The sequence below is a fragment of the Gymnoscopelus braueri genome, assembly GCF_963280865.1.
Source record: "Gymnoscopelus braueri genome assembly, chromosome: 12".
In the NCBI taxonomy this organism is placed as follows: Eukaryota; Metazoa; Chordata; class Actinopteri; order Myctophiformes; family Myctophidae; genus Gymnoscopelus; species Gymnoscopelus braueri.
This window is the reverse complement of record NC_137614.1, coordinates 26,979,915-26,993,148: the sequence shown is the minus strand read 5'-3', so window position 1 is coordinate 26,993,148 and position 13,234 is coordinate 26,979,915. Positions and strand designations below refer to the sequence as shown.

At 42.4% G+C, this 13,234-nt stretch overlaps 1 protein-coding gene across 1 annotated transcript in view; it reads left to right on the top strand.

The window, feature by feature from the left end:
* Positions 1–13,234, top strand: part of tshz2 (teashirt zinc finger homeobox 2) — a 49,518-nt gene that overhangs the window by 32,414 nt on the left and 3,870 nt on the right. The gene's annotated exons all lie outside the window — the stretch shown is intronic.

Genomic DNA, 13,234 nt, shown 5'->3' with positions numbered 1-13,234 from the left:
CAGCCTGACACTCCACACACCCACGCACACGCACACACACACACACACACACACACACACACACACACACACACACACACACACACACACACACACACACACACACACACACACACACACACACACACACATGCACGCACGTTGCACACACAGTAATTCACAGTTAATTTGTCCTTTAATTCATCATTTGATCTCCAAAATGTGTAACTCCAAATGTGACCAAATGGACCTGTACAGGTCCTTTTAGTTACGTGTGTACACTCTCAGAGTAAAATGAATGCTGAAGATTTGACTGCACACACACACACGCACGCACGTGCACACATGCTTGCGCACGCAGACGCACGCACGCACGCACGCACGCACGCACGCACGCACGCACGCACGCACGCACGCACGCACGCACGCACGCACGCACGCACGCACGCACGCACGCACGCACGCACGCACGCACGCACACGCACGCACACGCACACACACACACACACACACACACACACACGCACACTGGTCAGAGCAGTGTATTGTGTGACCAATATTATGGCCACAGCTTCTCAATACTAGATGACCATTGTGCATTCAGTTCCATTTTAGCCTGCCAAAATGTCTTCTCACAGCAGGAGAGAGATAGAGAGAGAGAGACTTTTTTGTGTCTTTCAGCAATTCACCATACCCAATATGTTGACCGTCTGTCCGAAGCCATCAAGTAGGACAGTGCACCAGGCCTGCTGTATTTCCATCACTTTTGTCTTGTCCTTTCTGGCATATGAACAACAGCCTGCCCTGAGGCCCTCGGCACAACACATTTAACGGTTCCCATTACATTGAGTTGAGATGCTCTGTAATTTGGTATTATTTCCAAAGACGCCTTTGAAAGTAGAGTTAAACTCCTCAAGACTCAACAAATATAAACACCTACTGTAGGTTACAATTCAGTGTAATATACAGAACCACTTAAACCTTATATACTTAGTTGACCGGGGTCCTCCAGGGTTCTATAGGCTACGTGGCCCCTCCTTTTTCCCCTCTACAACAAAGGTCTTCGCCGAAAATAGTCGATCTACAAGTTCACACAACGCGTCGCGTTGTGAGCTTGTAGACCGGCTATTTTTGCCAAATGTTCAACTAACATGACATGCCCAAGTGTATGTTTACTAGGGTTCATGTGGTTAAAAACACCTTCCCTGGGTCAAAAGGCTGCATTACTAGGGCAGTTCTCTCCATTTTGTTTGCCTGAGTAGCAAGAGACCATGCCTAACCCCTTTGGAGAACTAGTGCATGAATTGATATCTCTCTCTCTCTCTCTCTCTCTCTCTCTCTCTCTCTCTCTCTCTCTCTCTCTCTCTCTCTCTCTCTTCTTGCTAATGTCTTTCCTAGAACTTGAACAAACAGGCTGTGCGTGTAGGACACATAAGACAGATGTTTAGGATTACTTTCACCTCATTGCTCTATTGTGTGCACTTTAAGAGAGCTCAGCTGATGTGGAATGCCACTCATTCAGGCACCCTGTTCCTACAGGGCTTCTGCTGTTTATCAAAGTGCCATCTGTACTCAAGACAGAATCAACCCAATTCTCCAAGAGTGGGGATGTTAGAAACACACTTTCAGTTCTCTCGTCGTCTTATTATAATTTTTCAACCATGTAAGAACCTTGTTTTCAAAATGTTTCAGATATTTTCAGATTTGCTATTTTTTTAATATTTTCTGAATGTTTGCCTAATGCCAGGGTTAAAGTGGTTCAAATTGTTTTATTTCGTTTTTCATATAACCAAAAATCTAATGTGTCTCTTGAGTCAGATATAGGAAAATACTGTCTGTCTGTCTGTCTGTCTGTCTGTCTGTCTGTCTGTCTGTCTGTCTGTCTGTCTGTCTGTCTGTCTGTCTGTCTGTCTGTCTGTCTGTCTGTCTGTCTGTCTGTCTGTCTGTCTGTCTGTCTGTCTGTCTGTCTGTCTCTCTCTCTCTCTCTCTCTCTCTCTCTCTCTCTCTCTCTCTCTCTCTCTCTCTCTCTCTCTCTCTCTCTCTCTTCTTTTGTCTCTCTCTCTCCCTGTGCCACCTCTGCGTGTGCGTTTGTGTATTTGCAGCAGACATAGAAACAAATGGGCCGGACCCACATTGATATTGTTGAGGGGTGACATTATCTTTTAGCAGAGCACTTATCTAATCTGGCTGCTGTGGGAAGCTGGAAGAAGAGGCTATGGGACAGGGATGCTGCATCTTTAATTACCATTGATATCAGCATAGAGAAGAGAGGGGACAGAGGAGCATAGCTGGGGAGGAGAAGGAGGGAGGGAGAGAGAGAGGGAGGGAGGCGGGGAGGGTGGGAGGGAGAGGGGAGAAGACCTGTGTTCACTTTTTAATTAAGGCTCCGTAGTGTAACTCGTCAATGTACATTATTGGAAGAATGAACGTCAATGCCATTGCTTTTTCTCCCCCTCCTTTATCTCTGTCAATGATTCAAAGACATGATTTATGGTTCGTCTCCGTCTTTCAGGATCATCCATCAAGTGCTGGCTCTGCCGCAGCGCCGCCCGTTGTAAATCATTCTGAAAGCCTGTCACTCATTTCCATTAACCGTTCCTCTGTCGCTCTGGTCTCCGCCTCCCTCAACCTCCTTTCTTTTTTTTCTTTTTTTTACCCCCCCCCCACACCCTCAGAGCACAACCTACAGCCACGCACAGGGTATCAGTTCCATTCCGCTGCCTCGTCCGCCTACCTTCTTTTCAATAAATTAACCACTTTCTCCCATGCAATGAATTAAAAAAAAGGCTCCTGCGTGTGTCTGCCGGTCGGCACCTACACTCCTCCTCCATTACAGTTGAACACCATAGAAATGTCATGGCTCCGACTCACAGGCTAAATGAGGATGTAGCCCAGAGAAAATATTTTTTTCTTATTGCCTTGACTTTCCGCTGGAAATATTTGAATGCCTACAATATGTATACAGTGAGGTATATTAATAAACGCACAGCCCCCCCACACACACTCAATGGCACCTCTGTTTGTTTTTATCATATTAAACTGGGTGTTGGTGACTTTCAGGTTAATTCGCCAAAGTTGCTTACATTGCACACCGTTGCAGGTCCATTTTTACACTTTCAGAGTTAAATCAACAATCTGGAATGTGTGCTTGTTCCAGCTAGCTAACTAGGTTATTCATATACTGTCATTTTCTGTGTTTCATTCTGTGAAATGTTTAATTCTCTTAAATTAAACACTTACAGGATATAGAAATAAACCGATTATCACTACAGTTAGTCCATGCAATAAAACCAATATTAACCGAGCCAGCTGCTTTCACTAAGTAGTATTGGTGTTTCTACCAGTAATTTAATTCATGAAGTCTGACTGTAGTCTTTAAGCAGCTTTCATAGGAGTAGTGTTTATGAACAGAAATAATTGACTGAATGGACAGACTGTCAATCTCTTACAATAGTTTGACACGCTTCCAGTGGGGGGGCCCAATTCACTGACTCCTTTCTTCATTCTAATCAACATCAAGATATCAACACAGCAGAATACCCACAAACAGCAGAAAGCCTGTTTTGAGGGGGAACTTTCAAGTATTGGATGCCAACACATTTCACTATTTGGGCAGCCACTGTTCTCCGAACGGGCTGTCAAAGTGACAACGCGCACCAGGCAAATCCAGAAGTTTGCACTTTTCAGAAAACAGCGGGCCCTAATCATTTTTTGCAGAGAACGCTTGACAACAAATTTGCCATTAAAATGAATCTGAATTGGAGGGAGCCAGGTGTTTTGAAACATTTCTGCCTTTCTTACTGTTGCTCGTCTCGCCCCACAGAGCTGCAGGTTTGGCGGGGCTTGCGTCTCTCCCTTAACGCTTGCCATGAAGCAGCCTTTGGTCCCAGTAGAAAGGCACAGTACCACGCTTCTGCTGCAAATATACTCTGTAGTCTCATTGTATTTAATGAAGGGAAAAAGTGGCAATCTACTATTAATGAACGTAGAATGTGAAGAAAAAATGCCTCCCTTTGCTGAAAACCGCACAAAACTGCTTGTACGAGGAAAGCTTTGGCTGGAGCCTGTCCAGAACTTAATGAAAGATCCATACAGGGACAAGGGTGGGAGGGAAGAGTTTGTGAAATGCAGATTGTTTTAATAGAATACACACAGCCCTCTTCCAGCTGCACTATCAGTTTCATCAAGGCTTGACCTTGACGGAAGCCTGTTGTTGTTTGGGAGGGCCGGCGTTTAGGGTTCATGCAAAGTTTATGATGCTTGGACTGTATACACTATGTATATAGTTTATATATACGTATGTCTGCTAATCTCCGGGGGAACACAAAGTGGAACAAGCAGCCCGTGCAATGAGAAGTGAAGGAGACCGACCACTGTCTGCTTGCCTCAATGCTCGATGATTTTATTTTATGTTGTGAAATAACTAAGCAATATTAAAATAATAATATTGTGATCTTGATATCTGTGAAATACACCCCCCTCCCCCTCCCCCCCCAAAAACCCAACAACAAATAAAATAAATACCAAATAAAAATAAAATCACATAAAGAAAACATGTGTCAAAATAAGAGACGAAGATTAAATCAGAATTTAATTGCTGTTTATCTAGTTAGCCTATAGTGGCTATGAAAAACAGCAGGAGAGACAAGTGTAGGTCATCATACTGTACCCACCACTCAGTGTCCCATAAAGCCGGAACAAAGGCCGTATGTGTGCAAGGCAGTGGTCCTTTAAAAGATGGCCCACTTTCTCCTCCGCTGCCACGCAAACATTCCTGACTGACATTCAATCAGGGAAATTTGAACCGAAGCAAGATGGTCTTTTATTAGTACCGCCCTGTTTGCTTGACTGGTCAGCTCCAATATGCGCGGCGGCTTGAGTGGCGTACTGTAAGATGATGGGTTCTCTCTCTGATAAGGGTGAATGAGGGGTAAACTGCTATTCTGCAGAAAGGAACCATCAGACCTCATCATGTCGCTCCTGGAGAGCCATGTCACGGGCTCTTCAGAAACCAAGTGACAGAGAGCAGCCAGCCACGCTGGGCTGCTCCCCTCCTGCTGCTAGTGGAAAATACACCCTGTGAATGCTCTCCCCCAACTGGAACTTTTTTTTCCGTCAGGGCAAAGAAGATTATCGCTAATCAAACAAATACACAATATAGATTTTGGCTGCAGGTTAGGTCTATTATTTATTTTACATGCTTGCCAAATGAGTGTATTATTTGGCATTGCTACTATGAATAGAAGCTAGTCATGTGTATTTGTCATGCAGTATATTTCTCACTTATTAGACTTTACTGGCAGCATAAAAATAGTATGTTAAAAAACTGCTCATTACATTTTTTAATCTTTTTTTCTCTAGAAGAAGAACTATCCTCAGAGTTCTGTGTTGCTAGCATGCGAAAAGGGTTGGAGCAGAGAGTCTCTACCTGCCCCCGATAGCCGGGGAGAGCCTCTGGTGAGATGCAGTGCCAGGCGACCGCATGCGGCTGTGGCATGGTGGCCGTGGCATGCTCAAAGTGATGACTTAGGTGCTGGAGTGCAGATTGCAATGCTCTCCCACCGCTCACTTCCAATTAGGCAGCGAGCCGAGTGATGCGTCTCGGAGCAGAAGCTTCTAGCAGGCATCAGAAAGAGCAGTGTTTGGCTCGCTGACATCACAAAGGAAGGGACTCCTGGAGCTAGCAGGCAACCCGACCTGATGTGGCTATGTGAGAATCACGATTACTGTCCACACAGCAGACAGGACACGGACTTCTGGAAATCCCCTCGCTGGTCTTATGACACAAAAAAAATATAATCCCATATCTCTAGAATAAATACAACCAGAGGTTGTGGCACCATGTGGTTTAGACTGCAGACAACCATCGGCTATTTATTGTGTTTATTAGGATGTTGACGGCACGTGCACTCTAAAGTTTGTCCGTTTTTTATTTAACAGAATGCTGGTTGTGAAAACATTTTTGATTAATTGCCATAATTATTGTGATGATTTTTGCCCAAATGAACAGCCAGATGGCAGGATATGGTGTCATATCTGTGATCCTAGCGTATTAATCTGGCTCTGGGTCCATCTGAGCACGTCCTGCCATTTGCTCCGTTCTCAATCTGTCTTCAAGTTGCCTGTGTCTTCCTTGAGATGTGAGGCTATATTTGATTATATTGGACTATTAAATATTTAATTTGAGGCTGTATGAAAGCAAGACATTTATCTGCATGAATAGCTTGTGTTTAGTGAAGTAAGTAATGCGCTTTAAGTAACATCCCCTTCATGCATACGAAAATTAACACTAATCTTTCTGTCTCATGGTTTTGTTGTATAACCCTGAGAGAAATCAAGCAAAACCACTTTGTGGCATTTGAGCGTTTTAAAAGAAATATACAACATTTAAGCGATGGATTTCTTCTGTTGCTTATGGCCATATCTTATAGCCGGGGAGGGGATTATAGTAAAATTACTATAATCAGAACATATATTCTAAATCGCATATTTTAGAGTGAGCTGGTTTGTCAGTCACATTGTTAAGTCAGTTAAGAGCGTTATTGGAGTCATTTAACTCATAAGTCGAAACAAAATAAGGGGTCAGATGGAAGTGAAAGCACTCCACTCACAAAAATCTCATTCTGTTATATCAATTAACCCCAAGACACATTTCATCAAAGGCAGCAGCTTGAATCCAATGATTCTCTCTTTATTCTACAGACATTGTCCTTGGGCTTAGGGAGAGTGTGTGTAACCTGACAGGGAACAATGAAGTGAGGTGTTTACAGATCTTTACAGAACGCTCCAGGGCTCTGAATTAGTGCTTTACCATTTCTCATGTGATCCAGTTAAGAATTAACTGAGGATAAGTCATACTATCCTCTGAATGTGTGACAGCATATCACGGAGATCTTGATGTACAATGCTCACCTGACATAGTCAAATATTAAACCGCATGGCATGTGTGTCTCCTTCGATGATAACGTGCCAAACCTGTCAAATTGTGGTTGACTAATTCTTCTGTACACTTTGTATGACAAGTATGACACTTTCATAGTTGTATTACTTTACACCTTTGTTTGAAATCCTAATGTGGTTTGCTGAGGAAGTTACCAAGTATTCTAAAGTACTACATGTAGCTGCTAGTTAAGCAACCAGCTGAGCTTTGCTTGGAAATCAGTTTGTGTCGGCAAGCTACGCCATCGTCTTACAACGTATAAATTACAATATAATGTAACAGAGAATGTGGCAAACAGACCAGACGGAACAGTCCAGAGACCAGTTAGCCCAGATACGCTTTGTTAACGTGCGTGCTCTAGACAGCAAGCCTTTTTTTCTCTGTTTGTCTGTCTGTCTGTCTGTCTGTCTGTCTGTCTGTCTGTCTATCTGTCTGTCTGTCTCTCTCTCTCTCTCTCTCTCTCTCTCTCTCTCTCTCTCTCTCTCTCTCTCTCTCTCTCTCTCTCTCTCTCTCTCTCTCTCTCACTCACTCGTTTTTCTTTTTTCTTCTACATGGCATAAATCCGGGAGATGAAAATGTCATGGAGCAGGTTCATTTTGCAAAGAGGTTTTGATTGCCATGTGCGTGTAATTGATTGTTCCAAGGACAGGGGGAAATCTAGAAATGTCATAACAGTCCTGCTTAGGTCGGTCCCACCGCCAGGCAATCAATGGGAAGTAAAAAGAGATATTGATTTGCGAGCAGCAAAAACTGTAGCTTGAGACAAGCAGAGAGCGCCGGGGAAAGTGGCGCAGACGTGCAGACCTGTCACTGGCACCTATGAATTACCCAATCTCCTCTGAAGATAGTGTTACCTCTGATGCTCACAAAGTCCTGCACTGGGTATTGCAGCTGTCCATTAGCTAAACCCCTCAGGCTGCTAACTCACTTTGGCTTGTCAGATTAATGAAGGAAATGTTGACCTTCCGAGGGATAAATGTTGATGTTCTCACTGTTACAAAAGTTTCTGCCATGTTAATACTGGAAACACAATGCCCTTTTAGGGCTGGCACAGACATTTCAAAAGTTGATTGGCGTGTTTTGAGGAGTGTCAGTTACATAAAGGGAATGTGGGGTGTATTTTATGAACATACAAATGCTGAAAGATGACATTTGAGTCTGTTTGTATATGTATACTGTATGTAGTATCAAGGAGGCCATATACTGTCATTGTCGTAGTGGTAATATGATTCCAACCTCCTCAATTTCCTACTCAGTTAGTTAGGGCTCTCAACATGTAGGGGGAAAAAAGCGCTTGGCACAGAAATAGACCACTGCTTCTGGAAATCCAGGCCTTCCAATGCCAGGAGTCTGTACTAACGGATTAATGTTATAAACACTTCAAGTGCCTGATTTATGATGGACACCCCAGGTTTTTTGACCTTTGCATATGCGTGTCTGAAGATATAAATTTGTAGTGACACAGATTGGAGGCTTTACAGCAGTTTATGACATGCTAAATCTCAGGCCTGGTGAGCCGGCCTCTTGTTTTGTACGGCTATTTTGGCTGGCTGTTACAGTACCTCCACTGGAGTTTTAAGACACGACTCATGTAGCAGACAGTTACTTTTTTCTGTAGTTCACGAATAAAGGTTCACGTGCAAGTAGGCCATGTACAGTGGCTACTGGCTCGCTAGCTGGTACATCCCATGTGTTGTTGTACTTCCATTATGTGTCTGTTGTAATCTGTTGTAATAGTTACTTCCAACACAATGGCAATGTGCTTAACCCCTTGAACTTTAGCGTCCCTATTCTAGCGCGAACATTTGATATAAAATATCAAAAATATGATATCTACAAGCTCACAACATTTGCGATACGACATGTTGTAGATCTGTTACTGTATATTTGGCCAAGAGATTTGGTGAAGAGGGAAATACTAGCAAACTTACAGTAGTATAGAGCCCTGGGGGACCCCGGTCAAGTAAGTAGCCTATATCGCTGTCGGGTAGAAACCTCATATCTCCTTATTTCGACTTTTTATGGGGTTCTTTCCCCGTAAATGAATGCCCATATTACTACTGTCACACAAAAGTAGCACAAATATCACAATATCAATATCGACAACACATCGCATCCGAGGCACGTTGTGAGCTTGTAGATTGGCTATTTTTGCTATTTATGGAGAGAAAAAGCAAGTTCAAGTGAAAGTGATCAAGTTTGTCTGTAGGTTTTATAAATATTTAACCAGAGAGCTTGTGAGTAAATAATAACTACAGGTTCTTTTTTCAGTTTCCTGAAAAGTAACCGTTTTGGACATACAGTACACGGTTTAAGTGGTTAATTGGTGTATGTCATTTTCTATAATAATGGGGGAAAAGAAATGTGGGCTGTATACGTAAATGGCGATGCCCTTGACTTTGATCTTGTGGTCTCAAGCAATGTTCCCTCGCAGTCCTGTTGTGGGCAATGTTGCCAGATTTTGTGAGAAAAACAAGCGGCCAGGTCTACAGAAACAAGCCAAAAAGAAGTGACTAGTTTGCGTGATCAGACACACAGGTCGTCCCCAGCAAAATGAGCACTTTAACCCCTATACCGCTCACAACGCGTCGCTTCGCGTTTTGAGCTTGGAGATCTTATATTTTCAAAAGGTCTTGAAAACATTTGAAATATTTTTAATATTTTTTAAACATTTTAACAACACAACTCTTGTTGTCCTGGCAAAAAATATTTTCCGATGGGGGTCTGCGGACAAATACATATAATTTGGGGGTCCTTGACATGAAGATGTTTGCGAACCACTGGTTTAAACAACATTAGGAAGGAAGCCTGAATAAGCAACTACACTTTAGGAACAAGCTCCAAAAAACCACAACCCGATAACTACCAATATTTATAAGCGACTTTACAGAAAAACAAGCCCAAAGTTGCTTATAATAAGCAGACTTGGCAACACTGGTTGTAGGCTGATGGGTGGCGAGGCACAGTTACAAATGATGTGAGAGGAGGAGGAGTTAGACACGCGGGTATCTTGGAGTGATCCCTGCCAGAAGGTTAATTGGTGCCTCTGGATTTCTGTTACTCTGGGCATCTGATATAAAGGCGTAGAACAGTGGGGAAGGTGGCCGGTTATCTCTGTCAATTCCATCCTCAAATAGTAAGATAGAAAGACAAAAATGTACATATGTGAGCTGTTCGAAGTTGTTATTTTCAAGTCAACAGGATAATAATGTTTATTTATTTATTTACCAGGGACAGTGCACATTATTCAACATGTCAGTTTTCACGTCAACATAAATGAGCCAGAGTTAGCCAGAAGCTCATTTTCATCTGTAGTCCCTGAGCAGGCTGTTAAAAAGTGGTAAAACTATCCATACAAAAACAGACATATCAATACAATACAAGACAAGTAAACATCACCTTGGACACTACAGGTAGAATGCTAATAGGCCTATAATTTGCCACATTTGTTTTTTTCACCAGCCTTAAAAATGGGTATTACAAGAGCTGTTTTCCAGGTACTTGGAAAAATGCATTGCTTGATTGATAGATTTATCAAGTGAACTATAGGACAGACTAGTGCGTCCTTGTGTGTCTTTAGAAATGTACATATCATAAGCATCCTTTGCTTTTGAGTCTCTTAAGGAGCTCATGATCTCTACCACTGCAGATTCTGTACTTTCTCCTATCCTGAAAATAGGCTTGCCATCCTTAATAGGAGTACAGGTCCAAATTCTAGTGGAGAAGCTTTGGGCCAGCTCCTCAACTGAATTTATAGTGTTTGCTTCTACTGTAGTACTGTGACTATTTAGTCACAGTACTATTTAGTCACAGTATTATTAGTACTATTATGTGTTTGCTATCACTTCATGAGTTAAAATTCCATTCACTTTAAGTTCATATACCTTTGTTTTCTGATCTTTATTTCTTTCAGTTAATTAATTTATTTAGTTTTTCCCAAATCAATTTCCCATTTCCCCTCGCATCTTCTATTACTTTAATAAAAATCTGCTTTTGCTTTCCTTAAATTCCTATAATTATTTTCTTTGTTAGGGTTTTTCTTTTTCTTTTTCTTCTTGAATGTAACATTCATTCAAAAATAATCTGAATATACTCGTGAGTTTTTAGTGATATAACATATCCTGTAGGGGATAGTTTATTTTTTCTGTGATGATGTAAACAAAAATATTAACCATTTCCATCAAACCATCACTGGCCTGGGAAAGTGCTCATTCTCCCAGTTTCAGGTCCTGACTAACCAATCCTTCAGTCCCACTGAAGACTTTGAGAAGTGGAAGACATCAAGTGGAAGCTTGTCATAACCAATGGCACTCTCCTTTCCTCTGTGAAAACTATATATAAGATGATAAATAAAACATTCCTCTGTACTCTGTACAACTCTCCCTCTCAGCATCAAACGCGTTTCGGAGGCCATCACTTTTCTCAGACGGCCATTATTGAAGCGTCTCTCTTGCGGTAGATCAGGGTCACGGCACATGGGGGATCTTGGATGTATACTGTATGTGCGGCCTCTTGTTAACGGCCCGGCCCCATCCTACCATGTTTGTTTTGAAATGTCCGAGTCCCATTTCCCATCTCCATCCATTAGTTGGCAAGTAGTTCACCTCCAGGGTTTCTCTGAAGGCACTTGTGAAATATTGATATATAAAAAAAGAAAAATCAGAATGCGAAGAAGGGAGACATTCTAGGACTGCCCAATGTGGAGCTCTTGAGTGCTCATCTTCAAGCCTTCCCCTCATGGAGTGCCCTCTATTCAAAAGAGAAATATTAACCACATGAAATGCATACATGTAAGTGCCCGGACAGGCCTGTTATGTCCTATTCATATTTAACTCGGGGCACAGCTGCCACGTCTCTCCCAAAATGCACATTTTCCCAACGTGACTATGAGGTGGAAAATACAGCTCAGATGTGTGACAAAACTGACAAACTGCATTTATTGCAGGATATCTTCAAAAAGATATGCAAATAGTGTTGTGATATTGTCAACATGGGCTTTTTTGGGAGGGTGGCTAGATTTGAAAGAATTTGAAATCAATAGTATTTGACAGGAAGGACAATTTTTTATAGCTGTGCTGATGTTATCGTGGGTAAATCTTGCAGCTACACGAAAACAGACCTATATGCTGAATCTGAGGTTCTGCTAATTGGATGATGGTAAATATGTCAATTAGAAATACTGTTGTTTAATTATTGCTTAATTGAAGCGATAACATTTGTGCTCCATGAGTTGGGAGAATGAGCAGGTGAATAATGAAAGAAGTAATTGCTGTTTATGAGGCTGTCAAGGAGAATATAATGATGTGACAGATTGCTGGTAATCTCTTGATTTTTTGTGTGATTGTCTACTGTTAATACTGATAATTAAATCAGTTTTTCCACTGCTATTGACACCATTTCCATCATCCCCACTATTGTCACCATTATTCCAATTTTCAACTTTTTTTGATTCCTCTTAACAAAATCAATTTATGTATGCCAAATTACTAAATAGAGAGACCCTTTAATAAAGACCAAAATGTGTGCTTGTTTTTAGTGCTGATGTAGGCCAATTATAAACCAATACCCTCATCCTCTGCAGTCAGTGATTTTAAGTTATTGACAGCAGACTTGTGGGATATTATCTCTCTGCATGTGTGGGTGTATGTGTGCGTGCGTGCGTGCGTGCGTGCCTGTGTGCGTGCATGTGCGTGTGTGTATTCTATTGCCCTATTGTGTAAAATAGAGTGGCTTCAAGCAGATAGACAAAAAATATGAGATATAGCCCAAAAGGGAAGGATTACATTTTTGTTGCATTTTAGAGACAAACATAATCACTGTGGAATAGGTCATTTGCAGTAACACTTAGCCTGCCCCAAGTTAATCAATTGCCTTTTGTCACTCAGTGGCCAACGATTGTTGTAAACATCTCAACATCAGGCTAGGAAAACCTTTGACACAGCTCTAAGTCAATGGCCTGTCGTGAATCACATGGAGCTGTTACACCAGACTGTTAGTGCAGGCATTACGTTCAGTCATACTGTTGACCCTCTCAGCACACCAAAGAGCCTCCATTATGTCTTGACTGCCTTCATATGTGTGTGTGTGTGTGTGTGTGTGTGTGTGTGTGTGTGTGTGTGTGTGTGTGTGTGTGTGTGTGTGTGTGTGTGTGTGTGTGTGTGTGTGTGTGTGTGTGTGTGTGTGCGTGCGTGCGTGCGTGCGTGCGTGCGTGCGTGCGTGCGTGCGTGCGTGCGTGCGTGCGTGCGTGCGTGCGTGCGTGCGTGCGTGCGTGCGTGCGTGGGTGGGTGCGCTCGTGCGTGTCTGCATGCCTGTGTG